The following is a 27,948-nucleotide window of genomic DNA, read 5'->3' as shown; positions in this document are numbered from 1 at the left end:
GGGGTGGCAAAATTGCCCATCTGAGAACCACTGATCTAAGCAAGGACCAATAAGGGACTGACCTGGGGAAGCCACAAAGGAAAAGGAGGGTGGCAACTAGGCAGCTGATGTTTCCAACTCTACAAACGTCATAATGAAGGCAAACGTGGAGTCCAAGGGAATTTTCATGTTTCAAGCATGAATGATTGGAAAAAGAGCAGTAAAATTTTCTGAGAAGGAACATTTTAGAAGGGGTGAATAAGGAATTTCATTTTTAAGTGTTTTGTTAGATGTTTCTAGACACACATGGAGGTAGAGATATCCTGTAGGTTATTAATAGGTGCACAGTCAAGTTCTCTTGAACTAATGAATAAGCAAATCAATGGTATGTATCAAAAGAGAGGTTGGAAGCTAGAGATAGGACCATGTGAATGGAGGAAACCACTATAATAAAATTTAGAAAAATATTAGACAAGAACTGAGTTTAGAACTTTACATAATGTTTTCTGCAAGGGGGAGTAGCCAGGTATAAGCAAAGTTTCTTTTCCATGGTGTAACCCTAATGGTATACAGAACCATATAGAACAAACTGATATTCTTAGGAGTGTAGGAACTTGGCTCAAAGCTCCCTCAAAAAGCACCAGATTTCATTGCAGTTTCAGTTCCATCTTTAAAAATTCTTTTGAAAATATGTATTCCAGCCCATATTATGAGCTAGTTTGTTCTACCATGAGAATATTTTAAAATATCTACTTCCTCCCCATAATGTTTAGGTAGTGTGTAGTGTGGATGGTCTAGTAGATTCCCCATGACTGCTAACAGTTTTACATGTGCTCTCATCCAGGGGTACCCATACCCAAGTTTGAGATACAGGAGGACAGAAAGTGATACAAAATTGGGAGTTTGACAAATCCAAATGCAATTTCTTATCCTGCCACTTACTAGCTGTGTGACCTTAAGCAGGTATCTTGACCTCTCTGAGCCTTGGTTTCTCAACAGTAAAATGGGGCTACTGCTCCCAATCTCCATTATAAAGGTCAAATGAGATAAAATATATAAAGTGCATTGTAGATGTTTAATAGATAGCAGCTCATTTATTATTTGGATGAGGAAGAAAGAAAGGGGGTCGTATAGAGGCGGAGAAGTGGTGGTTGAGATACTAGGAATACAACTTTGGTATTTTAATATCCTGAAACCTTAAGTTGGCATTCCCAGAGTGAAATGATTTTGAAACAATTATCAACTGGCTCAAAAAAGGTAAAAGCATGTGAGAAAAATCTTTGCAATTGACATTTGAATTTCTTAATTATGGCCTGAGAAAGTGGTGTGAAGGGGACCTGCTGATGGTGTACTCCAATTAACTAGCAAGTGGAACGTGAACAAGAGGTAGAATAAAACCTAGAACATTCTTCCCACACCTGTGATACATGGTATGGGAGATCCGAGACTGGAAAAAGTCATGAAAGTGAACTTACAACCGACCACCCAAAGCTTGGAAAGATCTCTAAGAAAAGAGCTAATGTCAGTAGAACCTGAATGGAAAATCCATACCTAGGACAGAATATTGGTTGTGGTCATGTGCCTTGCATTTTTTAGAAACATTAGAAAATCCTTCATTACAAATTCCTTGCACTGTTTTACACACACACACACACACACACACACACCCCATGGTCTTTATAAGCATAAGCAAATGCTATGTTTAAACCAAATTGGACAAAACACATGCTATTCGTTTCTCACCTACACTAATGGAACAGCCTCTTAACTAGTCTCGTTGCCTCTTCTTATGCCTCTACTTCCCTCATAATCCATTATCTCTACAATAGACTTTTCTAAATGTGTAAATCAAACCATATCAAAGTTTGGCCAAACAAAATCAGAACTGTTGTAAGTGAAGCAGGGACTTCAAGAATTTATGTAGTCCCATCTCTGCCCTTGCAGTTGACACAAAGGCAGCTTTGGGGAACTTTAGGGCTCCTTGGAAAGAAGACCCAAAATTACTAGGCTGGAAGTTCTGTAAAGGGCTCTTTGACCAAGAGACTCCAAGTGCGAAGGTATGAGTAGCTCTCAGCCTGGTGAGCAACGGGCTATCCACTGGTTAGGAACCTCCTTACATGGTCATGAAGAATATAACATCCCTGGATTATAGGTAGGAATGCTTAGGATCTTCCATAATTACAGTTTGAACCCAATTCCTTCCAGGGTAGGCCATTGGCTGCTTAGGGGCGCACCCATTTGACTGATTTGCCCAGATCCTGGTTGTTTTACCTAAGGCGTGTCTGGGTTACTAAGTTTGGCCACATGCTTAGCTTGCCCCAAGCAGCTGCTCTTCCTCTCCTTCCACGTGTAGCATCAGACACACCTTGCTCACCTGCAGGAGATAGGGGCCACGATGCCCTGCAGTCCCTCTGCATCTCCCGTCTGGACCACTGCAAGTACTTCCTAAATAGTGTCTCTACTAATTTTTCCCCTTCTCCTGTCCACCCTTTGTTTCTTTGTAATATTCTGAATCTCCAAGACAAAAAAATACCCACCACATCCCAAAGTTAGTACATAATGGAATTTTTTCTCCTTAAAATGACTCCTATAACTTGCGTTTCACACACACTTTTTAAAAGTTCTGCCCTAAACAATCCTAACCACAATCCTTTTAACATATTTAATCTATGTGACAGTCCTTCAATGTACTGGAATCCTCCAACATCATAGCTCACATCCTTTCCTAATGTGGCAAAATCAGTGGAGTCCCCAGGCTGGTAAAATATCTCTAAGTCTAAAAACATTTGCGGCTATCTACAAGCATGTTTTATGTAGATAAAAATCACAATATACTGAAGCACAAAAACAACCAAGTCAATGACAGAGAGATTTTGCTATGATCACTGTATCAATAGCAGCTACTATATTTTTAGACATTGTGATCAAGAGTTGAAATAAAGCTAATATCCAGTCTTCCAGGTGCTTAGTAGAAAAAATATATAATTTCTTTAAAACCAGCAAGGGATACTGGGAGCAAATCACCTTCAGCCACTTTTCCTCTAAACTCTCCGATGTTGTCCTCAGATGTTTTACCATGAGGGCAATGGGGATGTAGATAAGGGTCTGTGAAATCCTCAGGTGAAGAGAGGTAAGGGAAGTTTATGAAAAGACAACTGATGAAATATCAGTTGATACTGATATTTGCTTCTCGGATCATTTCCATGCATCAGCTGTAGAGAGAGATAATGGTAATTCCCATGCTTGCGTGTCTAAATACCAAAAGAACTCATCCCCTCTAACCAATTACAGGAATGACAGAATGATAATAATCCACCAAACACGTTAACACATTCTCCTATGACCTCAGCATGTTTTTCAAACCTGTTGTGAAAGAACAGTGACAGACAGGCAGGAGAAAAATGCATTGACCTCACTCTGTGCCTGGGCTGAGGCACAGGCACTACCAAGAAGATAGCAGCCTTTTCCTAACAAGGCCTGAAGCCACAGCAGTGTCTAAGAGGCTCTGTCCCCAGAGCCCTTGCAACATCTGGTTGGAGTCAGAGGGTGGGGTAGCTGAGCCTTTGCTGACCACCCTGGTTGCTGGAGAAATGGCCCCAGACACGCCTTAGGCAAACACGCTTAGCTTGCCCCAAGCAGCTGCTCTTCCTCTCCTTCCACGTGTAGCATCAGACACACCTTGCTCACCTGCAGGAGATAGGGGCCACGATGCCCTGCAGTCCCTCTGCATCTCCCGTCTGGACCACTGCAAGTACTTCCTAAATAGTGTCTCTACTAATTTTTCCCCTTCTCCTGTCCACCCTTTGCATGAAGGATGTGGCATTTGTAAAGCAAGTTTAGAATGTGTAATTCACTGGCTTAAAAGTCTCCACTTGCTCTCATTGGGTGGAAAACTCATTCTCCTTAACCTTCAGTAGAAGAAACCTTGCATCCTGGCCCCCGCATCTCTCTCCAGTTTTACCTCCCATCCCTTCTCTGCTACTTGCAATGTGCCAGCCACACTGAATTTCACAGTTTCTGAGACAAAGAGGCCCTTTCACAACTCAGTGGCTTTGCACAGAGCTATTCTCTTTACCTTTCATGCTCCCACAACTTCTCCCTTGGGGGAATCCCCCTCTTCCTTCAAGATCCAAGCTCATATGTTATTTCCACAGTAAAGCCTTCACTGAATTTCCCTTCCTCCACCAAGGACAAAGGGAATAATTCCCTATGTTCCTATCACTTTCCACACAGCGCTATGAGGGAGGCAGTGTAGCATAGTGACTAACAGCGTGCACTCCATAGTAGATTAACCGGCTCTACACATGCTCATTCTCTGACCTTGGACAAATTACCTAATCTATGCCTCAATTTCTTCAGCTGCAAAACAAAGGGAATAATAGTAAGTACTACATAGGATTGCTGTGAGGAGTAAATGTGTTAAGCTCTTAAAACGTTCAGAAGAGTACCCCAATCACAATAAGTGCTCAGTAAGTATTAGCTATTAATTATTACGTCCACTAAAATTTTAATACTGTCATCATCTGTTTAGGTGTCTCTCTCTCCCTGTCTAGAGAACAGGATGGGGACTATTTCTTATTCATGCTTTTATTCTTCGTGCCTAAGAGTTCTAGGTACTAGCCTCTCAATAAATGTTTATTGAATAAGTTGATTATTTTCTAGGCGGTAAAATATCCTCATGACTCCAGAGATTATAACTCAAGGAACTTACTTTCTTTCTTTCTTTCATTCTATGGAAAGAAAACGTTATGTAAATCCATAAAACACTATCCTGAACAGAGATGCTTGAAGTTAATCTTATGAGTCCCTCTGTGAAGTAGGGGTCTAGAAGCCTGATCAGTCTTTTTTCTACTAGGGCTGTGTGTCTTTGGACAAGTCACCTTCATTCATTTACTCAGTATATTCTTGCTGAATATCAGTCATGTGCCAGGCACTATTCTAGGGGCTGGGGAGAAAGCACTGCACAAGATAGGCAAGGTTTCTATTCTCATAGACCTTGATTAGAGGGAGAAAGTGCATTCAACAATGAATAAGAGAAAGAAAAAAGAAAAGTTGGAGAGTTGTAAGTTCTATGATTGAAACGAAACAAGAAAACATGTTAGAAAGTGTCTGGGAAGGCTACAGTTGAAAAGTAAGTCAAGGAAGGCTTCTCCGAAGGTCAACAATAACATTTAGACTTGAGCTTGAGACTTAGGGGAAGAACATCCCAGGTATAAGGGGCAGCTACTATAAGGGTTCAATGTGAAACTGAGCTTGGAGTGCTCCAGGTATCAGAAGAAAGCCTTTGTGCCTGGAACTTGGGAAGTGAGGATAAGAGTTGTACCACCTGAGGTAATTGAGGAAGGCAGGGACCCTATAGGCCAGAGGAAAGAATGAGGACTTTATACTAAGTGCAGCCGGTGGTTATTGACAGGTATTGAGCAGGAGAGGAATATGGTTTGATTTACACTTTTAGAAAATTCTATTGTAGAGATAATGGATTATGAGGGAAGTAGAGGCATGAGAAGAGGCAATGAGACTAGTTAAATGGCTGTTCCATTAGTGTAGGTGAGAAACGAATAGCATAAGTTCAGATGGCGTCTGTGGAGAAGGATTTGATGAACCAGAGTCCTGATACTGATCAACTGAATGTAGGAGCAAGAGAAGGAGAAGAATCCAGGATGGCTACTAAGTTTTTGTCCAGAGTATTTGAGGCAATCCTGTTGGCCACACATTCCACAGCCAGGAATACTACTCTAGTCCATATACAAGGTGACATGGGAGGCTGCAGTTACTGGATAGGACAGATGGACAAGGTATACACTGGAGGTGAGAGATTCAAGAGGTCTTCAAAATGTTAAGTTTGAGATACCCAGCATATACCTGAGTGCAAAAGACCAAAAGTTGGATGTACAATGCTTGAGTCCAGTGGGAGAGGTCTGGACTGCAGATATGCAAGTAGGCATCAGTGGCATTCAGACAGCATTTAAAGCAACAGGAGTAGGTGTGATCACCCAGGAAGCACATGCAGTTGAAGAAGAGATATAGTCCCCGAGCAGAGCCCTGGAAAGAACAGCATTTGGAAATGAAGTATTGGAGGCCCACAAAAGAGACCAAGAGGTAGCAGCCAGTAACAAAGGACAAATTCTAGAAGAGTGTGTTGTCATGGAAGCCAAGAGAAAAAAGCATTTCGAAATGGAGGGAGTGGTAAACTGGGTCAAATGCTGCCAAGAGGTCAACTGGGAAGAGGATCGGATTTGGCAAAACGGAAGTCTTTGGTGACCTTGAAGCGATCAGTTTCACTGTTCATCTCTTGGACCCAGTTTGTCTATGTCAAAAAAAAAAGAAATTGTATTCAAGCATTTTTTAAGCAGAATTACTCCTTTTCTTAAAATAAATCATTAAAAGGATCCTAAGATATGAAAGAGAACAAAATCAGAACTGTTGTAGGTGAAGCAGGGACTTCAAGAATTTATGTAGTCCCATCTCTGCCTTCGCAGTTGACACAAAGGCAGCTTTGGGGAACTTTAGGGCTCCTTGGAAAGAAGACCCAAAATTACTAGGCTGGAAGTTCTGTAAAGGGCTCTTTGACCAAGAGACTCCAAGTGCGATGGTATGAGTAGCTCCCAGCTTGGTGAGCAACGGGCTATCCACTGGTTAGGAACCTCCTTACATGGTCATGAAGAATATAACATCCCTGGATTATAGGTAGGAATGCTTAGGATCTTCCATAATCACAGTTTGAACCCAATTCCTTCCAGGGTAGGCCATTGGCTGCTAAGGGGTGCACCCATTTGACTGGTTTGCCCAGATCCTGCCACTCGGCCACACCTCCAGAAAGCATCTAAAGCCCTTCCTTTGTTGCAAAATGATTCAGTGTCATTTCCATAAAATGTGGGGACCTGAGCATGTGTTCACACACGCAGTCTCTGTATTCTGGGAGTTTTAAAGGGAGACATCCTTTAAGGGAACAGGCCTGCCAGAATAAATTCTTGGTTGTCTTAAAGGAACCACCAAGCATAACATAGCTTGCATAGTCCGTGTTCTCTCAAAAGTGAGCTATAGTGTTGCTCTGTTGGGAAAAGGATGTTTAAGCAAGGTTAGTGGGAGTAGAGGAATATAAGATAATGTGAAGGATCTTTACAAAGTATCCTAAATAAACTGACAGAATGAGATAAATTCTTAATTCACAGGGTGCCCACTTTGCGTCAGGTGCTCTACTAGGCCTGGGAAAAGGGTGGGATAGATGTAAAAAGGGAATTTCTTGGGGATGTACCTTTTGCTTATCTGAACTGAGTCATCTTCCTTCAATTAGTTCCAAGACAGCTTACAATCAGGCTGTTCATTAGAATTTCAGGGTTTTCGCAAGCAGCGCATTCATTCAGATTGCCAAAACATGAGACCCAAAGTGCCTACATCACAATGGTAAAACAACCACCCCTGACATCTATCTGCACAGACAGACACTCAGTTTACAAAACTTTCTTATACGTTATGAGGTAGAACATTCCTTTAACCTTTGGTTTGCATAGCCTTTATGTTTTCCTCTCATTTTCTCGTTAAACTGTGTTGGCTGTTACCCCGTTAGCCGTTTTAGGGTTGTTCTGTTGTGGTGGTTTGTTTCTCAGCTTGCCTCAGAAACAAAGGCCAGACATAGGAAAACATCATTGTGGGGTAGGTACAAGGGTGACTATTCCAGAAGTCTTTGCAAAATCACTGATACCCACCAACTACTGGCTGATGTTTAGCCTAAAGGAAAGCTAGGGCAGTCAGGGAAGCTTTTAATGAGGAAGCAATAGAGGTGAACAAATACTTTGATCTAGATAGCAAATGTCAAGGAATCTACATTGGGAAAGACCCTTGGAGTGTTAACTATCTGACCTTCTCACATTATCACCCACCCTGAGGAGCCCAAAACTTAAGCCAGACCATATGCCCCAGGCTAGCCCATCAGCATGGTCACATCCTCAGAGCAAGTGAAGCTGGGTGATCGAATTTGGGGAGGAGGAAACCCTACTGAACCTTTCTGGGAGCCTGAAGAGTGGGCAGAGGTGACAGGCTTATAAGTGTGACGCATTTGCTCCCTTTATCTTTGCTTTGAGCTCACAGACAGCTCCCATCTGTGAGACACCTTCCTTACAATTTATACTTAATGGTTATAGAAATACTGTTATCTCACAACCACCCTACAGAGGGTGTATATATTAATATTCTTGTTTTACAGAGGTGGCACGGAGAAGTCAAGTTATGTGAACCAGGTCAGAGAGCACGTAACAGAAACTGGATATTTACCTGTTTCTAAATCCTGTGGTCCTAACTGCCCCACCATCTGGGCATACATGAAGCAGGAGCAAGACTAAGACTCGAACCCAGGTCTCTTTTCCTAAAGGACTAAAGCAATCACCTGACATCCTTTTGCCATGTGTTTAGATCTTGGGTTCATGCCTGGAGTTTTGATGTTTGAGTACCTCCCCCCTCTTCTTTCATCTTTTACAGATTTTGTTGTGGAGATGTTCCTCTTGGAAAGTATCTTGTTTGGCAAGTTCCCATGGCCACTGGGGTTTCAACTTGAAGGGAAGCACTAGGAAAATATTTTTGATGACTCTGGAATAGAGGGAAAGTATACCATTCTGGCTGGATTCCACCCAGAAAGCCCTCCCTAGGTTTTGTGGGAGCCAGGGCAACTGGGCAGGGGTGGTGCATAGAGTCCCCTCCCTGGGGTGGAAGGTGAAATGCCATGTGTTCGTCTGAGGTTACCTCTGCTCATTTGTAGCCTGAGATTAATGGACCACAGATCCTAACGCAGTGGTGATAGAGATCACACCCAAATTTGCATCTTAATCCTTGGAGTTGAGCAAACATCAAAAGGCTCAGCAGGTTGGTTCAGATGATTATGATAATGATTAATAGCAGGCTTGTTTATGGAGCTTCCATCTCCAGAGCTTGTCATTGCCTTTATGCAGGAGACACTGTTGCATGAGGATAAAAACAACCTTGAGAACTGAATGAGTTTCCCCCAATAAATCAAGCTCTCCCTAAGCTTTCATTCCAGCCGTCCTCCTGAACACCTCTGTAATGTAATCTCCTCTACTCCACTGATTCAAAAGCCATTTTGTCCATGTAAGTGGATATAATGGGAACATTTCATAGACTAATGGATTATATAAATTTCAAATCCATATTATGTCAACGCTAGCTGTATCTGCCTCTCCCTGTAGATCCAGAAAGCTCAGAAGATAAGACCATTTATGATGACTCATCTTTTTATTGGTGACACTTAGCCCGGTGTCCCAAACATAGTAGATGCTCAAGTAAATGTTGGCCATATTGTTAAACTTATAATGTCATAACTATGAGAGTTTTCTATCAGGCACAGCTCCTTTACTTTACAGAGTAGGAAACTGAAGTCCAGAGAGTGGACATGAATTATCCAGGGTCACTGAGTTAGTGACTGGAGCAGACCTGAATCTAGAAACATTGTCACTTGACTAACCTCCCACTTCTCTTTCCATACTATATATTAAAGCCCGGAAATGACAGGCCAATCTGAGATCCCAGCCTCTCAGAAAATCTGCTTTCAGAAAGGTCTGTATGATGTGACCCAGTGTAACCTTGTTGTCAAATCTCTAAGCCTCTCTGATAACCTCCCAAGGAAAAGCTCAACAGTACTGGAACATTCCTAGGATGGAATTATACTAGTCAGGTTTTTAAACTTGAGTCAGAAGGAACAAGAACATATTTTCCTCATATTCCAACTCACTTTGAATTGAAATAGAGAAAAATCAAATGAAAGTTCATAGTTTTTTTTAACATTGCCTAGGAATAGAAGTGGTTCTAAATAAGGACAGATATTAGCATTGCTTATGATGTTAGGAAGTAATGAAAGCACCAGTAATTATTGCCTTTGTTCATTTGGTAACAAAAGGAAAATCTCAAGTGAAAAAAAAAAAAAAAAAAAAGATTTCTGGGCAATTATTTACTCATTCGAAGAGCTTAAAGAAATGAACTCTTATCCTTCCAACCTGATCAAACCAAAAACATCTCCAATTGTTCCTAACATCAGAGACGCAAAAAACTACCAAGTTTTACTTTGGAAGTCCCAAGCCTTGAAAACTAGTCAGATGGTCCACATCTCTGTCTCAAATCATTAGGCCTGTGCTGGGGGCTAATATCTTGGTCATTGACCTCAAGCTCAGAATGATTATTCTTGTAGATAGATGGCTTTGTGCACAACAATATACTTTCTCTCCAGCCTCTCTCTTGCAATCTAGCAAAGGAACAACATGGTGAGGCTGACTGGATGAAGAGAAGATCAGGCTTATCATGTATTCGGCCTTCTTAGCCACAGAACCTCCCCAGCCAAGGATCCACAGCAGGTCTCCTTTCTAAACGTCGCTGTGTAGCGGTTAAGGTGGTAAGCAGAGTGGCTCAGGACCGGTGGTAAACATATTGGCTGGTTCAAACATGTCTCATTTGGGTTCTAGTGGAAGGAAGGCAATGACACGTACCTGCTATTCTGCAGTTCTTATGGGCCGTGTCTCCATCAGGCCCATGGTTGACTTATTTGATGAAAATAAATAAATTAGTGATTCGATGAGATACTGAATGATTTACTTAAATGATTTATTTGATTTTTAAAATGTAATTATATTGTTAATGGTCTTAAGGAACTCTAACCGGAGGTTCTGTTTTACCCGTGTTCAAATTCTACTGTGTCACTACACATGTTAGTGGTTAGGTGTCTCTCACCTTGGGAATTCTATGATTCTACACTGTTGCTCAAAGTGCTGGAGCTTGCAATTCTTTTGTTTACACACTGCTGAGATTCTTATATAATGTGCTTTGCCTGCCATGACTTCATGAAAGAGAGACCTTCAAGAAAAAAGAATTGCTGTCTAGCAGAGAACAGAGAGAAAGTTTTCAGTGTGTATTAGGGAAATGTGTGAATGAGAGAAGAAAGTGAGAAAAGAATCATTTCAAACAGAGAAAAAACAAGACATGTCATTTCCAAAGTTGTGTCGTTTCTCACTTGAGCACTCAAAATATTCAATGAACTGTTAATACGGTAGCTAACTATTTCCGATTTTTAGAGGCTCATTTATTTCACATAAATATCTGAAGGAAATAAATTAATAAATACTGTAATTATCTTCCTTCGTTCTCATCAGAAGAGAGAGCAGCATGTTACTGCAAGAGTCCAGGTGTAGGGGTCAGACTTGGGTTCCAGCCCTTGATCCACTCTCTGGGTGATCTTGGCTAATTCTTCAAGCTCTCTGATTAAAGGAGGCATGTCTCTCTGACATGGAGGCATGTCTTCATTTTTAAAATGGAACAGTAGTTTCTCCACTGTAAGTGTTATTTTGAAAATTAGCTTAAAAAATGTTAAGAGCATGGAACATCAGGAGTATGTAATGTCTCTTTCCACTCCTCCTGAAATCTTTGGTTTCATGTTCTTTTAAAAAAAACAAAAACCAAAAACACAGACGTCCTAAACTAAATGGGTTCAAATGTGTGCTGTCTTTGTTTTTAGCGTCTTTTTTTTTTTTTTTTTAGTGTCTTAGCCAAATTGAAGGATGATTCAATTGTTAATGAAAACAGGTGATTAAAAGCAGCACAGCACATTTATCTGCTAGGCAATCTATCAGATAGTATGATTGATCACTCCACTTACTGTATGGGAAAACTTCCCTTGCTGCTAATGAACCCCAGATCAGACTTGGTTGTGAGATGAAGGTGTGTCCCTGAGGGTACAAGGGTCATTTTCTATATGTGTAAAAGGGTACACTTCATTTGATTGCCGCCACACCCAGCAGGAAGACCTGCGTGCTTTGTGGGGCAAGGTGATTGTGTCTACGTGTGTGACATGTGTCAGGGTTTGGGTTTGTGGAATCTGCTTGATTGCCACCATATTTTTGTGTAGATTCCTCAAAATATACCACTTGGTTCCTGACCCTCTTTCTGGGGGGAGGGGGTTGGATAGTACTGATGTGACAGGCGTCCTATTACTAGCTTCCCTCTCCTATTACTAGCTTTCCCTCTCCTATTACTAGCTTCCCTCTTGTCACAGCCTCTGTCCAAGCACTTGTGTTATATGTACATGTATGTGTACATATTATTTTTAAAAATCACAGTGGACTATTTAAAATTTCTGAAATACTGTATGTAGTGCTCTTTCACTCTGTCACACCTTGGCTGTGCTAGCCCCTCTGCTTGGGACACTGGACAGTCTCTCACACTCACTCATCTTTTTAGAATTAGCTGGGGCGGTACCTCCTCTTGAAGCCTTACCTGACTTCTTCAAGTTAGATGGAGGCATTCCTTTTTCTATTCTTCCTGAACATTTTTTTGATTATAGCACTTTTACGTTGTAAGTTAATCACCTGTTTATGAGCCTAACTTCCCAAACCAATGGTCAGTTCCTTGAAGACCCAGAGCATGTCTTATTTGTTTATCTCAGCATCCACAGTGCCCAGCACAGGACCTGGCATACTGTGAATCTCAACATATATTGAATGAATGAATGAGTGAATAGATGGTTTGGGGTGCAGGGCCGGGTCTAAGTGTGGCTACAGCCCCAAAAGGGGCTGTAAGGCAGTGTGGGATCTTGTTCAGCAACCCCTAAAGTATTAGGACTTCAGAGAGGAAACAGGTCCCTAAGGCAGGTGCGCTGGCTTGTATAATATGTGATAGTTGAGTGGCTAATAGATCAAGTAATTTGTCCACTTTCCTGGGGTGAAGTTTTCAGCTTGGGCTCACCTCAGTTCAGAAAGCTGAGGGCATGATGCTGCATGCCTCCTTCAGTGCAGTTAAATTAAGCTTAATATCTTATGACTCAAGAGCTTGCACACCAAGGCTTGGTACTTAATATTGTAATTACCCCTTTTGATTAGAACTACCTTTCATAAGCAAATCGATGCAATGATTTGACAAGCTTGAGGAATTGTGTCTGGAGCTCACCCTACGAGTTCCACAGGGAACTGTAATCATAGTAATTACTATTGAAGCAAGATTCCAGTTCTCGATTTACCAGGAGGTAAGTGAGTAAGAATTACACGCTGAATCCTTTCCCATCTCAGGATAGGCTGTTGGGCTGAAAACAAGGGAAGTAAACACAGTAGGGTCACCAGTCGGCCCACAGGCTGTAGTGTTTCTCCTTTGACAGGGCTCAGCCTATGCGGATTCAGTACATTGACAAGGATGTTTAGCTGCCCTGTGTGTGTGTCTGTGTGTATGTGTGTGTGTGTCTGTGTGTGTGTCTGTGTGTGTTTTCCAACTCAACACATACTTGGTGGCACTTACTCTTCTGGTCCATGCTAGTAACTTTTATGAATACATAGATAAGGCAGACATGAATCCACACACTCTGTCCTTTGTGGAGCTCCCAAAGTAATATTAGGGTGAATGTGGAAAATGAAACCAGTTAGAAGCAGGGTCTGCAATGACCCACAAGGCTTGGCTCAGATTCATTGGAGTTCCAGTCAATTTAAAGATAAAGCTTTCCCTGAAGGAAGAGTTCAGAGCTTCACTGGAGGTGTTCAAAGCGTTCTGGGCTAGTTTTTGAAGGACAAATGCCCCGCCAAGGACAGAAGCCTTATTCCAAACCACAAGAGAGCCTTGCAGCCACAAAAACATTCGGCTTACAAATGAGCGATGCTGCCCTTCTGTTCCACGGCCCCGGTGCTGGCTTCCCTAGGAGGCTGCAACAAGTTCCAAATGCTAAAGAGGACCATTTCCCTATGGGACTCACAAGGGGGCTCCGAGAAATGGTTATTTCTTTTCTTTTCCTTGTAGAAATTGTTTATGTTAGGGGCCCCTTACTCTCTGGAAACACGATCTCTTATGCATGCACCCCACAATTATGGCTCCTTACTGTCCATACTTTATGGGTTCCCTCCCCACACCCTCTGCTTTTCCCTCCATCATCCACAGCCTGAAAATTCATTTAAAAATTAACAGCACAAGAAGGAAAATGCCACAAGACCCAGATTACTAGCAGATGCTCTGTGGGTGCTGGCAAGGGGAAAGGCAAGTGGAATAAGGCATTTGGAGGCTAGGGTTTCCTTCCCTGCCTTTTTAAAAGGCTACACAAATCAGATGAGGCAGAACACACCTCCATTCACTTACTCACTCATTCTTTCAACAGAAGTCCTTTGAGTAATAATAGAGTGTGCCAAGCCCACTGCTGGGTTCTGGAGCCACAATGGTGATAATAATTAACATTTGTTGAGTGCTTACTACATGCAAGGCACTGTTCTAAATATTTTATGTTTAATAACATGTTAACTCAGTTGTTTTATAACAGCCATATTTTTAATCTTCCAATGAGGAAACAGAGGCACAAAGAGGTTAAGAATTTTTCCCAGTGTCACACAAGCAGTAGGAAGAGGGGTCAGGATTGGATCCCAGGCAGTCTGATTCCACAGCCTAAGCCAAGAGTCGACAAACATTTTCTGTAAAGGGCTAGATAGTAAATATTTTCGCTTCATGGGCCATCTGGTCTCTGTCGCAACTACTCAACTCTGCTGTTGTAGCATAAAAGCAGCCATAGACAGTACGAAAACCAATAAGCATGGCTGTGTTCCAATAAAACTATCTTTATGGACACTGAAATTTGAATTTTATAGAATGTTTATGTGCATAAAATATTTTGTTGAGGTTTTTTTTCAACCATTAAAAAAAATGTAAAACCATTCCTACCTCACAAACCATACAAAAACAGGTGTTGGGCCATAGTTTGTTGATCCCTGGCCTAAGCTGTGCTGTCTCTCCATTAGTGAATAAGGAAGAATTGTTATCCTGTTGGGGGAGACATACAGACTTAAAAACCTTTCAAGAATCCTTCATCTACACATGTGCTGCCGGCTTTGTCTGATTCACTCTACTTCTCATCCTGTGTCCTCCTTCTGGCTAAATCCTATATGCCTTTCAGACTCCAGCTTAGTCTCCACCTCTTTCAGGGAGCTTTCCTTGATGCTCATCTTATGCCCAGCCCCTCTGTTTTTCCCCACATTCTGTCCTCTCCTCTGTCATAGCACTCTTACAGACACCTAGTTACACATCTGCTCCGGGAGGGCGGCGGGTCGCACCCATCCCTGCTTCCCTGGATTCTGACACGCAACGCATGTCGTAGAATTAACTTATAGGTGGAGGAATCTCTAGAAAGGTCAACAAAGAAGGGAACTTTTGAACTTCGGGTTGAGTAAAAGAGTTCTCCAAACCAATAAGATGAGGAAGTTTGCTCTGAGGAAAAGAATGAGCTGTACGTGAGAAGACAAGAGGCAGGGATGAGGAAAACATGCAAACATGCGTGTTCGAAGAATCACCAGGGATTGGCAGAAATGCCAAAGGCAAGCGATGAGGCAGAGAACATCCGTATTGCCAAAGCTCTGATCCCTGCAGGCAATGGGAGGACAATTGAAGGGCATTGAGCATGGAAGTGACATGCTCAGGCTTGTGCTTCAGAACAGGGGTCAGAAAACTAGAACCCATCAACCAATTCCAGCCCAACATTCCACAGTGAAAAAGAGAGGGAGCTGGAGAAGGAACTCAGGGGTGTGTGAGATCCAGTGTGTGTTCTTTCCCTCCAACACACTGCTCTTCCCCATCTGGGGATCTAGACTTGGGCTAGGACTGGCTAAATGTCTTTGGGGACCCTGCCAGCCTAGACCCAATCCCAGCTCCCACTGATGGAGTTGAGAAAGGAGTGAGGGACAGATGGTGTAGCCTCTCCAATCTCGCTCCTGAGTGCGTGGGCTGTGTGTAACTCAAGGCTCATGGCCTCTGATCCTGCCATGATATCCGGGCATGCACCTATTTCGCCTTGAGCCTTTTGTCCTGATCTAAGCATGGGCTACATGTTCTTGAAGGGCCCTTATCATGATAAGATTCTAAACATTAGAAGGAGTCCACGTGCCATATTAAAATACCTGTGGCTCAAGGATTTATAAGCGAAGAAAGTTGGAGAAAGCAGAAAAGACATGACTCTCACCCTCAAGATACAGAGATGAGCAGCTATCCAGGGCTTCAGGAGGGAAAGGAGGATCCACAGCAGATTAGCTCTGAGGGGAGGGAGCTTGTTAAGGGGATTTAAAGTCTACCGTCTTAATAACCCTTTGTAGTTCTTTGGCGCCTGGCTTTTCTTGAAGCTCAAGGTATTTTGCAAACATTAGCTCATTAATACCGCCAGGAGCCCTGTGAAGTGGGTAGTGTGAATGTCTTATCCCCACTTGGGAACCTTGAATTTGAAGGGAAAAGGGGCTCTGGCTGGTGACTAGTGCAGGGTTGAGGAGAGGCCCCAGGGGCTGGACTAAATTGAATAGTCATTTTTGTTTCTTATTCTACCAGAGGAACAGTGGATGGTGGGAAAAGCATGAGCTCTGGAACCAGCCAAATCTGGATACCAGATCTAGCTAGGCTTCTACAGCTTTGTGAATTTGGGCAAGTCCCTCAACTTTTGTGAAATTCAGTTTTCCCTTGGGAAAGGGGGCTGATGATAAGAAATATAAATGTCATGTGCATGTCAAAGTCATTTGATTATTGGAAGTTTCAATAACTAGATCTAAGAGATTTTTGTTAAAACTCACCAGACATTTGACACAATATGGGTTGTGTGTTCTGATGAGTGAGGCTCAGGTATGGACGGATGGGTTCTGAGGTGGGTGGGCAGGAGCAGGAAGGAGGTCCTGGAGACTGAACTGTCTCGGGCTTGTGCAGAGAAACCAACCAACTAGCCTGAGCAGAGTTGTCTTGAGCGAAAACCGAAGAAGGGGCTACGAGGGAAAGGAGTGCAATAGATGATTAGAAGTTCATTTCACCTCGGAAGGGAGCCTCGGAAGGTTTGAAGAGGGAACCAACCTAGACAGATCTGCAGTGTGAAGATTGCTCTGTCACCAGCATGGAGAACCAGTAAGAGCAACGGTCTTGGCAGCTGATGGGCAAGATTATCCACTGTGGCACGGGAAGAAAATGTTTATAACATCTCCTTGCTATTTTCTAAATCTCATCCTTGTAAAAAGTATTTTTGTGTATATGTTTTAAAGGCAAATATATTTTTAATGTATTATATTTATGTTCTCTCTGTCTGTGTGTCTCTCTCTGTCTCATATAGAGAGAGAGACAGAGCAAGAGAGACAGAAAGATATCAAAATTTTTACTGATAGGGGCACATGATCTAAAGTTTGGAGTCCACTCACTGCATTAGAAAGAGAGAAACTAGATGCAGAATCCCATTTGAAAATTCTTTTAAGGCATCTGCGGTGAGCTAATGGAAGCCTGGATATAACAGTGGTTTAAATGGGAACAAAAAGGAAAGAATATAAGGAACCTATCACACAGGAAGAAAGGGCAGGACTTGGTAATTTGGGGACATAAAGAGCAAATTACTAGAGAAAAAGGAAGAGGCAAAGCTGACTGTGAGATTTCAATCCTTGGCCAAGAGAATGCTGGCACCACCAAAGAAAATGAAGAGGGCAGAAAGGAAACTGTATGGAGGGAAAGGTGAAGAGTTCTGCCTTGGCCAAGTGGGATTTGAAGTAAGGCGAGAGAGACTGAGGAGTTGGAGATATGAGGCTGGGGCTTGGAAGAGAGCCCTGGCTAAAGGTAGAGGAGCTAGGTGTGGAGATGAGTGGGAACTGGGATCTCCTAGGGAAGAAGGTAGGCAGCAAGGAGTCAGCACAAAGGGAGGAGAAGTTCTTGTCCTAACCAAATTCAGTCTTAAGAGAGCCTGCTCTCAGAGGCCAGCTACCATTTCATGTGGTCTCAAGTTTATAGACTCATAGAACACCAGAGCTTGAATGGCCCTTAGAGACTATATAGTTTATGGTTGGCTTGGTCTAAGTAACTTTTAAATCACAATCTTAATAGACCCCAAATGTGTCAGTGAGGGTTCTTAGTTGCAAACAACAGAATCCACCCTGGCTAATTTAAGCAGAAAATGGATTTATTAAAAGATATTTAAAAGGATGTCAAAGAATCCTTAGAAAAGCTAGAGAAACAGATTCGTGGCTGTACTTCCAGGAACAGTGTTCAAAACCACAATACAATGGATTATTGTTTGGCAGCAAAAAGAAATGAAGTACTGATCCTGGCTACAACATCAACGAACCTTGAAAACTTTATGCCAAGTGAAAGAAGCCAGTCACAAAGGACCACATATTGTATGATTCCATTTATATGAAATGTCCAGAATAGGCAAATAGAAAGAAAGTTGATTCACAGTTGTTTAGGGCTGGGGGGATGGGAAAGTGGGAGGTGACAGCTAAGAGATGTGAAGTTTTTTGGGGGGCTAATAAAAATGTTCTAAAACTTATAATGATGGATATATAACTCTACGCATATACTAAAAAAAAAAACATGGAATTGTACATTTTAAATGAGTGAATTGTATGGTATGTGAATATAGCTCAATAAAGCTGTAACACACACACACACACTCTCTCTCCATAGAAAGGCTGATGGGTAGATGATCTTTACTGTCACCACTGCCAATGCCAAAGAGGAAACGCCAAGAACTTAGCTTTATCGCAACCTCCACTCTCAGCCTTCCTGACGCCCACTCAGCCGAGCAATCACTGGCTCCCCTGAAAATTTTGCACCTCTGCCACCACTCACATGAGTACAAGGGATGCCTGGGAAGATTCCATTTCCTCAAAATACTCACTTCCAATTTGAAGTCCTGTATGGATGTATCCAGCTGATGAAACCAAGAACACACTGTGACCTAGCTGCCAGGGGCCCTGAAAATTTGATTTCTGATCACTACACTGGGAATCAGGAGAATGCCGCCAGAGAAAGGCTAGTCAAAAGATGATGTGGAGGGAGGGATGAATAGGCAGAGCACAGTATGCTTTTAGGGCAGTGAAACTACGCTGTGTACCATCATGATGGCTACATGTCATTATACATTTGTCCAAACCCACAGAATGTACGACACCAAGACTGAACCCTGATGTAAATTCTGGACTTTGGATGACAATGATGTGTCAGTGCAGGTCCACCAGTTGTAACCAATGTACCACTCTGGCGGGGAATGCTGATAATGGAGTAGGCTGTGCATGTGTTGGGGCAGGAGGGATGTGGGAAATCTCTGTATCTTCTGCTCGGTTTTGCTGTGAACTTAAAACTGCTCTAAAAATTAAAGTCTATTTTTAAAAAAAGATGAGGGACAGCCACAAATATAGTAAACATCCACTATTAAAATATATTATAGAATTTCAGAATAAAACTTAACGGAACTTGATGATTTTAAAAGTCCCCCTAAGAGGAATTTTTTTTTTTAACTCTAGAAGTAAAAAGCAGCCACATAGTGTATAAAGAGTGGCAGGGGGCTTCCCTGGTGGCGCAGTGGTTGAGAATCTGCCTGCTAATGCAGGGGACACGGGTTCGAGCCCTGGTCTGGGAAGATCCCACATGCCGCGGAGCAACTGGGCCTGTGAGCCACAACTACTGAGCCTGCGCGTCTGGAGCCTGTGCTCCGCAACAAGAGAGGCCACGATAGTGAGAGGCCCGCGCACCGCGATGAAGTGTGGCCCCCGCTTGCCACAACTAGAGAAAGCCCTCGCACAGAAACGAAGACCCAACACAGCCAAATAAATAAATAAATAAATAAATAATAAATAAATTAAAAAAAAAAAAAAAAAGAGTGGCAGGAGTGGTGAGGTGGAATGCACAGGCTTTGGAGTCCACCAGACCTGGGTTTGAATCCAGGTCTGCCCCTTATCAGCTGTTTGATCTCTGTAAGTCACTTCATTTCACTGAGCCTCACCTGAAAAGTGACAACGCAATGCCTACTTCCCAGGGTTTTATTTCTAGGACTAAGGCAATGCATACTAAATAAACTTAGCTTCTGCCAATAAAAAAGGGAAAACAAATGTAATTGTTTCTATTGATTTTTATTAGATTAGACTCAACTGTTATCTTGATTCCTATATTTTCATAATTTTTTAAAAGATATGCTATTACTGTATTTTATGCTTATATTGAACTTGTTCTTTCTAGGTGTCCTCTTACAGCATATGGGAGTTTTATAAGCTCAACTACAGGAAAATTGTATAGGAAAAGTGCAAGAAGAAAATACTACAAAATGTCAGCAGTGCTTGTCTCTGGTATGAAGGTAAAAATATTTGTCCTTTTTCTTTCTACTTTTATTACTTTCCATTTTGTTGTGCTCTTTTTAAATAGTGAGAGTGAACTACTTTCAAAAGTAGATACAAATAAATAATCAAACAAAACAGAAAGAGGAGATGAAAGCTCCATGAGCCTAGCATATAAAAGACCAAATAGTTCTTTCTCCATTAAGTATCCATATTACCTGATGTGCAGAAGTGAGCTCTAAATTAGTAGCCAAAATATCATCTCATGGACCACCAGCTCCAGGGGTGGCACTGGACACCTCATGATCTACTCATCCTGTTGTGGCATTCCAGTTCCCAACTCTGGGGAAAAAAAGAGGAGAACTTACACATTTTCCAAAAACTTCTGGATTCAGTAAACTTCCCAGGATGTTGTCTCTCAATGCATGGGGCCCAAGTCCCATGTTACTCTTGGGTTATTTGTATTAGGATAACTCGAGTTTTCTGATTCCCTAGCTAGTATCCTTAGCATTCTCCTGCCACCTTGTCAAATCTGACCCTCACAAAATTCATTTGCCACAGGGTATAAATAACCAATAAAAATGCTAAACCTTTCAGGGGCCCCCAGGAGTGGTATTACGTCTCTCCTGATTGATGTGTTCTGAAAGTTTCTGAGGCTCAGTCCTTTCTTAGTTTCTGATGGCCTCATTGGTAGGCCTTCTTATACTAAGTCATGACCACCCTACTATTTTGGTAGTATTTGAGGGTGGCAAGGACCAAGGAATGAAATTCTAAAGTGTTAGGAGTCAAACTTATTCAAATAGCCATAAAGATAAAAACATTGTACCACAACAGAACAGAAAAATAATTTGATATGTCTCTATCTGACTCATACTTAGCTTCTCAGAAATACATGCTTGATGTATTTGACCATGTCATTGACTTTCTCACTGTCTTCTCTTGGTGACAGTGATCTTCTTTGCTCTAAAATTCACATTCCTTAGCTTGTCAATTAAGGCCTTTTATAGCAGGACCTTACCTACTTCTCTAACTCTCTCTCCTGCTTCCTCTCAGTCTCATTCACACAGTGATCCAACCACGTCAAACTTCTGGTTTTTTCCAGACACTCGTACTCCTTCTTATCTCCTTACCCAGGGGCACAGCCCCCTCTGCAGAAAATTTCCTTTCTTTCGTCTTTGCCCTAAGACCCTCTCCATCCTAACTATTCTGGAAGACCTCCTGACTCCTCCAGGGAAAGGCAAAGGCTCTCTCCTGTTTGTTTCTGAAGCACAGAGGCTTCATTCAGTAGTCAGTTCACAAACATTTGCTGAGGGCCTAGTGTAAACTCTGCACTGTGCTACCACAATCCCTACACTTACCTCTATTACAGCAAGTGTCACACTGGGTATCATTATTTTTTTTCCTGTCTGGAAGGTACAGCCTGGCGACAGACAGCCGTGTGCATTGTTTGGTTAAGACAATGGCACTATTTCCTCTTTCTCCAGACCCACCCAGCTACAGTGACCTCTGCCGTCTTTCTCTGAGCCCAGCCCAGAACACCCGAGAGCCTTGGATCCAGCCTCAGGGAACCCTAGGGAAGGTGACATACTCTTGTGTCCCGTGCCTGCCCGTCCTGTGCCTCAGCCCTTGTGCATTAGTCTGGTCCACGTGACTGGGTTTCTATCTCAGTCTCCCTGCCAAGCATGCTATTTCACTGTTACCATGGAGTCTATGTGTCTGGATTTTTCCAATTTACCTGGCTCAGGCCAGAGGTAAAGACTTGTTACAGAGAGCCCCAGGGGTGGATGGGGTTCTGCTTGCCAAATGTTTGTGACCAAGAACCTTCCAGCTGATACTGTAATTGCCTGATCCAAGGGCTCTTGTGACTGAGCACTCAATAAAGCATCACACCTGAGCATCCTTAGCCCTCCTTCCCCACATGTTGACTTGAACTTCCCTCCTGGACTAGTCTGCCCCTTTGGACTGTAGACTACACCCTTAGATGTTTCCTCCGACTAAGAAGGTAGGCTGCCCCCTGGCCTCTGCCTTGCCCAGGAAGCCTCTTCCTCCACGACAAGCTTTACCCAATAAGGACAAATAGAAATTTTGAGCTGAAGATTTCCCATGCCCCAGGGAGAAGCCAAGATAACAGGAAAAAGGGGCGATTAAAATAGCCACAGAGAAAGACTTCAGTGGAGTTCCATTGAAAGGATAGGGGAAACATAAGAAAAGAGAAACCTGTAATTGGGTATGAGAACTCTAAGAGAGCCAAAATATCAAGGTCTTTCAATGTTTGAATCTAAAAAAAAAAAGGATTGCTGGCCCTATTAAAGCATTTTGTGGAAAATAATAATATTAGCTAATATTTATTAAATACTTAGAATGTGCCAAGAATTCTGCTAAGTGTTTTACATGGATTTTCTTATTTAATCCTTAGGCTCTATTAGTAACCCCACTTTGGGGGGGCTTTAACAATGGGTTTATTATTCATTAAACAATGTAAGTTTCTTTTCCTTTTTTGTCCCTCTCCCCTCTCCCACTCCCTCTTCCTTTTGGTAACCATAAGGTTGTTTTCTGTGTCTGTGAGTCTGTTTCTGTTTTGTATATACATTTGCATTATTTGCATTATTTTTTAGATTCCACATATAAGTGATATCATATAGTATTTGTCTTTCTCTGTCTGCCATTTCACTAAGCATAATATTCTCTAGGTCCATCCACAGTGCTGCAGATGGTGATATTCTTTTTATGGCTGAGTAATAGTCCATCTTATATATATATATCTATCTCACATCTTAAGCCAATCATCTGTTGATGGGCACTTGGATTGCTTTCATGTCTTGGCTGTTGTAAATAGTGCTGCTATGAACATTGGAGTACATGCATCCTTTCAAATTAGAGGTTTTTTTTTTCCAGGTATATACCCAGGAGTGGAATTGATAAATCATATGGTATTTCTAATTTTTAGTTTTTTTAAGGAACCAGCATACTGTTTTCCATAGTGGCTGCACCAATTTACATTCCTACCAACAGCGTTTGAGGGTTCTCTTTTCTCCACACCCTCTCCAACATTTGTAGACTTTTTGATGATAGCCATTCTGACAGGTATGAGGTGATACCTCACTGTGGTTTTGATTAGCATTTCTCTAGTAATTAATGATGTTGAACATCGTTTCATATGCCTGTTAGCCATCTGTATGTCTCCTTTGGAAAATGTCTATTCAGGTCTTCTGCCCATTTTTTGATTGGGTTGTTTGTTTTTTTGATATTTAGTTTTATGAGCTGTGTGTATATTTTGGATATTAACCCCTTGCTGGTTGCATCATTTGCAGATATTTTCTCCCATTCCATAGGCTGTCTTTTCATTTTGTTGATGGTTTCCTTTGCTGTGCAAAAGCTTTTAAGCTGGATTAGGTAGAAGAAATGGCATAAAGAAACGAAGTAACTTGCCTCGCAACTAGAAACTAAAAGAATACCCATCAGTAGGGAAATGGTTGAGCAAATTATGGTTTCTCTCAGCCATAAACTAACAGTCATTGCAAAGAGTAAATTCAAACTATACCAGTTGAGTTAGGAAGGGATTTTTCTAGAGGTCTTGTTGAGTGAGGAAAGCCAGATACAGGTAAGTGTGTATAATATGATCCCACATTTGTTTACCAATGAAATAAACCTCTTATCTGTATATGTGCATATATATTCATGTATACACTAACAAGCATAGTATGATTCTATTTCAGGAAAAAAATAGAGCCCTATATGTGTGTCTTTATATTTGTGTGTGAATGAGAAAAGAGAAAATAATGGAAGGATTCACCTTGGTCTGTTGACCTTGGCTGTCTGGCAGGGAAAAGAGAGAGTAGGGTGGGCAAAGAGAGCTTTTGTGCATTGGTCTTGTTATGGCAAGCATGTATCTCTTTCATACTAGGAGACAATCAAATGAAGAAAATGATTTATAATAAATAAATATTTCCCACAGTTATGTGTTGCCCACATAGCTTCACCTCAGTGTTAAACAGTGAAAAGGGGAAGAGTGGTTTTTGCTTCAGTGGTCCCCCTCAACCACGCATACACACTGGTTTGGATCCATAAAGGCCTTTCATAGACCATTCGCTTCTGGGATATTCTCAGCTTCACTGTGATGTAGGATCATTTATATATATTTTTTTCCTTTTATTTTATTTTTATTTATTTATTTTACTTTTGGCTGTGTTGGGTCTTCGTTTCTGTGCAAGGGCTTTCTCTAGTTGCAGCAAGTGGGGGCCACTCTTCATCGCGGTGCGCGGGCCTCTCACTATCGCGGCCTCTCTTGTTGCGGAGCACAAGCTCCAGACGCGCAGGCTCAGTAGCTGTGGCTCACGGGCCCAGTTGCTCCGCGGCATGTGGGATCCTCCCAGACCAGGGCTCGAACCCGTGTCCCCTGCATTGGCAGGCAGACTCTCAAACACTGCGCCACCAGTGAAGCCTGGATCATTTATATTTTAATTATTTTTCCAGACACTATAAGTCACATGTTAAAGCCACACAGCGGGCACCAAGAGAGAAGCCTCAGTGGCAGCCCAGAGTTTTGGACTCCAAATTCAGTGCTCTCACGTTGAGGGTCTAAAATTGTGTAATGTAGAAACATATTTAAAAAAACCAATTTTTTAAAAACTGTAAGAATCAATCTAATGAATACATTGAAAACTTCTAGGGGTACAAAGTATCATTATTCTAATTATCCCTTAGCTTCCCTTTTGCCTATCATTAGGGTAAGATGCCATCAGTTACGTGAGTAGTGGGTCCTTGATTATAGCCTGACACATTGATTCAACAAACAGTTATTGAGCACCTAATATGTGCCCAGCACTCAGTTAGGTGCTGGGTCAGACTTATAATCTGAACAAACAAGCTTCCCACAGGCATTTGGCCAGGAGTGATTAGTACACACCTCCAACATTCGTCCTTTTAAAATTAGAGGGACTATTTTATCGAACATGAAAGTTTAGTAAACATTAAAGACTTTTTATTTCAGAAGGACTCTGAATCAGAAAATACTTAAAAGAAATAAGCACCACTTAGAGAAATATAGACTCTAAGTAAGTTCAGCATGAATGAGCATGAGGGATGGCAAATAGAACTAGCATTTTGAGTGCATACTATTGCCAGACACTTTATATGTGTCATTATAATGAGTGCTCACAATAACCCTACATGGAGGGGACTTTTATTATTCAGTTTGCCAGAGAGGAGACTGTAGCTCAAGAAGATGTGAAAGAATTTTCCCAAGGTCATAGAGAAAGTTTTTGAGCCAGGATTCTAGTATAGACTTGTCTAACTACAGATATCATGGATTTATTTTATTACTTTGCCCACTGGCAAAGGAGACTGTTCTTCTAAAGAGCACATCAGGTTTCCATGGCCAAGGTGAACCAGTGGTTGAGTGTATTCGTCACCTGGATGGAGACCAGGTACACCAGGTAGTGGTCTCTTATTAACAATAGAATAGTAACGTGGTCTGTTATCAACAGTAGAATAGTCACACTAACATTTACTGATACCGCATCACCTGCCAGGCTCCATTCTCAGCACTGTACCATATTCTCTACACAGATCATTTCCAACCCTCGCTGGCTAAGTGGCCTCCTTGCTACTTCACTTGTCAGCCTACAGCCTCCTTCACTGCAGCAATCAGAGGAGTCTTCTTAAATCTCAAGTCAGATCAGTTCTCTCTTCTGACCAAAATGCTCAAATGACTTGCAGGTCTTATGCATTCTGTCCCCCACCTCCTGGACCTCATGTCTCACTTCTCTCCCTTTACTACCTTGCCTCTGGCCCTTTTATTGCATGAACTTGGGTATCCTAATTGATCTGAGTTTTAAAATTGAACTTTAAAAATATCTTTAAAATTTTGGGGGTTAGGTAATTGTACGTTCATATGCAGTTGTAAGCCTCCTTGCAGTTCCACAAACACTCAGGGACACTCCAGTCCCAAGGCTTCTGCACTTGCTATTCCCTCTGCCTGGAACGCTCTCCAGCAGGTATCCGAATGGCTCACCTCCTTACCAACTTCAAGTCTTTGCTGCAATGCCATCTCAGTGAGCCCTGTGCCTCACTGACCACTTTATTTAATACTGCATACCCCCTCTTCCCAGTACTCATATCCCTGCTGCCGTAATTTTCTCCAGCATCACCTATCACTTTCTAATATACTATATAATTTACTTATTGTGTTGTTCCCTGCCTGTCTCCCCCTTCTAGAATGTAAGAACCATGAGGGCAGACATTTTTGTTTAATGTGTTCCCTGACGTATTCCCATCACTTACAGCAGTGCCTGGCACACAGCAGGCACGTAGCAGTGTCAATAGACACTGCAGAGCTGATAGATAAACCCTCTCCCCAACCCTATAAGGATGACTGTTATTATCCCCATTTTAAGGCTTCAGAAACTCACAGTCAGACTTTTCTGCACAAAGTCAATAACTGGAGAGTGACCAAGCTGGGATTCAAAACCACAGTGTCTCCTCAGCGGGGAAGAGAGGAAAGAGGAAGAGGTAAAGCATGCCTCTCCCATACTGGACTCTCCCAGATCCACACTCCCCACCAGCAACCGCAACCGGCATGGCCTCTGTCTCCTACCAAGACATCGGAAAATTGTGGAAGTAACTGAGTGAAGACCTCCTCTGCCACTGCTGTTGGTCCTGCCAACAGTTTAGGAGTTCAAGCTGAGAAGCAGGCTGTGATTCTGCTTCTAGGAAGGAAATAAAAAATAGATGCTAACAACACAAGAGAATGTTACAGAGGTGAGCCCAGGTGTCAGGGCACTTTGAGTCTCATGTGAAAAGTTCTTTATACATACTCAATGCCAAATATGCAAATTAACCGGTGTGATAAGATTACATCGGCTCTGCTGGAAAGGTTCCTGTTTGCCCAACACAAAATTTCTGCAGTTGGGGCCAACCCACATCCCCATTCTCCCTCTGACATCAAACACCACCAGGGCAGTGAATACCAACATTAATCACTCTAAAGCAGCGGTCCCCAACCTTTTTGGCACCAGGGACTGGTTTCATGGAAGACAATTTTTCTATGGACCGGGGTCGGGGGTTGGTTCAGGTGGTAATGCGAGCGATGGGGAGCGATGGGCAGCGGCAGATGAAGCTTCATTTGCTTGCCTGCTACTCACCTCCTTCTGTGCGGCCAGGTTCCTAACAGGCCACGGACCAGTACCAGTCCACAGCCAGCACAGCCTCCGGAAGATCATACGTATGCTTGTCATTTGTCAATTTCCTTTAAACATGCATTTCCTGCCTTCGCTTTTCTAGGCCCTGTGCTTGGCCTAAAACCACAACACTGAAGCCAACAACGGCTTTCAGGGCCTTGGCATCCTTATAGGGGGGCAGACACACAATGAATGCCATGTGAGCTTGGCTTGAGAGAGAGAGGAGCAAACAGCTGAGGGATCCCAGCTCTGGAAGGCTTCTGGAGAAGATAACATTTAGGTCAGTGAGGTTCCCTTTGGAGCACATGGATTGGCAGAACCTAAGAGAACTACGTTAGGCTCTGAGGCTGCAACCTCCAAAGAGGAAATGTGGAGGCTCCTACCCCGTGTGTTCCTGGAACAGATCCCTGAGAAGCAGGTGGCCTAGAGGTACCTGTTGCAAGCTAGGGGTTAATGATTAGCTAGAGCCAGAGTGTCTGCCCTGCCCCGTCCTAAGCTCAAGGAATTCCTAACAGCAACTGCAATATCCATCATGTATTAAACTAGGGGCCAAGCCCTATACTATACTTTTCATTTGTTACCTAATTTAGTTGTTGCAATAAGTATTTCACAAACGAAGAAACTGAGGCTCACAGAAGTGAAGGGCTTTATGTAAAAGCCTCAGAGCTGAAGGCAGTACAAGAATCTGAGATTTAGATCTCAAAATCCAGTGCTCTTTTCAC

At 42.4% G+C, this 27,948-nt stretch overlaps 1 long non-coding RNA gene across 1 annotated transcript in view; it reads left to right on the top strand.

The window, feature by feature from the left end:
* The first annotated feature begins 18 nt into the window (after positions 1 to 18).
* The window catches only part of LOC309634312, a 91,036-nt gene continuing 63,106 nt past the window's right edge, over positions 19 to 27,948 (top strand). The window contains exon 1 of the long non-coding RNA XR_014247969.1: positions 19 to 20,068. This is a non-coding gene — a long non-coding RNA (uncharacterized lncRNA). The remainder of the gene's footprint in view (positions 20,069 to 27,948) is intronic.

Source organism: Balaenoptera borealis (genome assembly GCF_965194805.1).
Source record: "Balaenoptera borealis genome assembly, chromosome: 8".
NCBI lineage: Eukaryota > Metazoa > Chordata > Mammalia > Artiodactyla > Balaenopteridae > Balaenoptera > Balaenoptera borealis.
The sequence above is the reverse complement of the archived record's forward strand: the minus strand, read 5'-3'. Positions and strand labels throughout refer to the sequence as shown.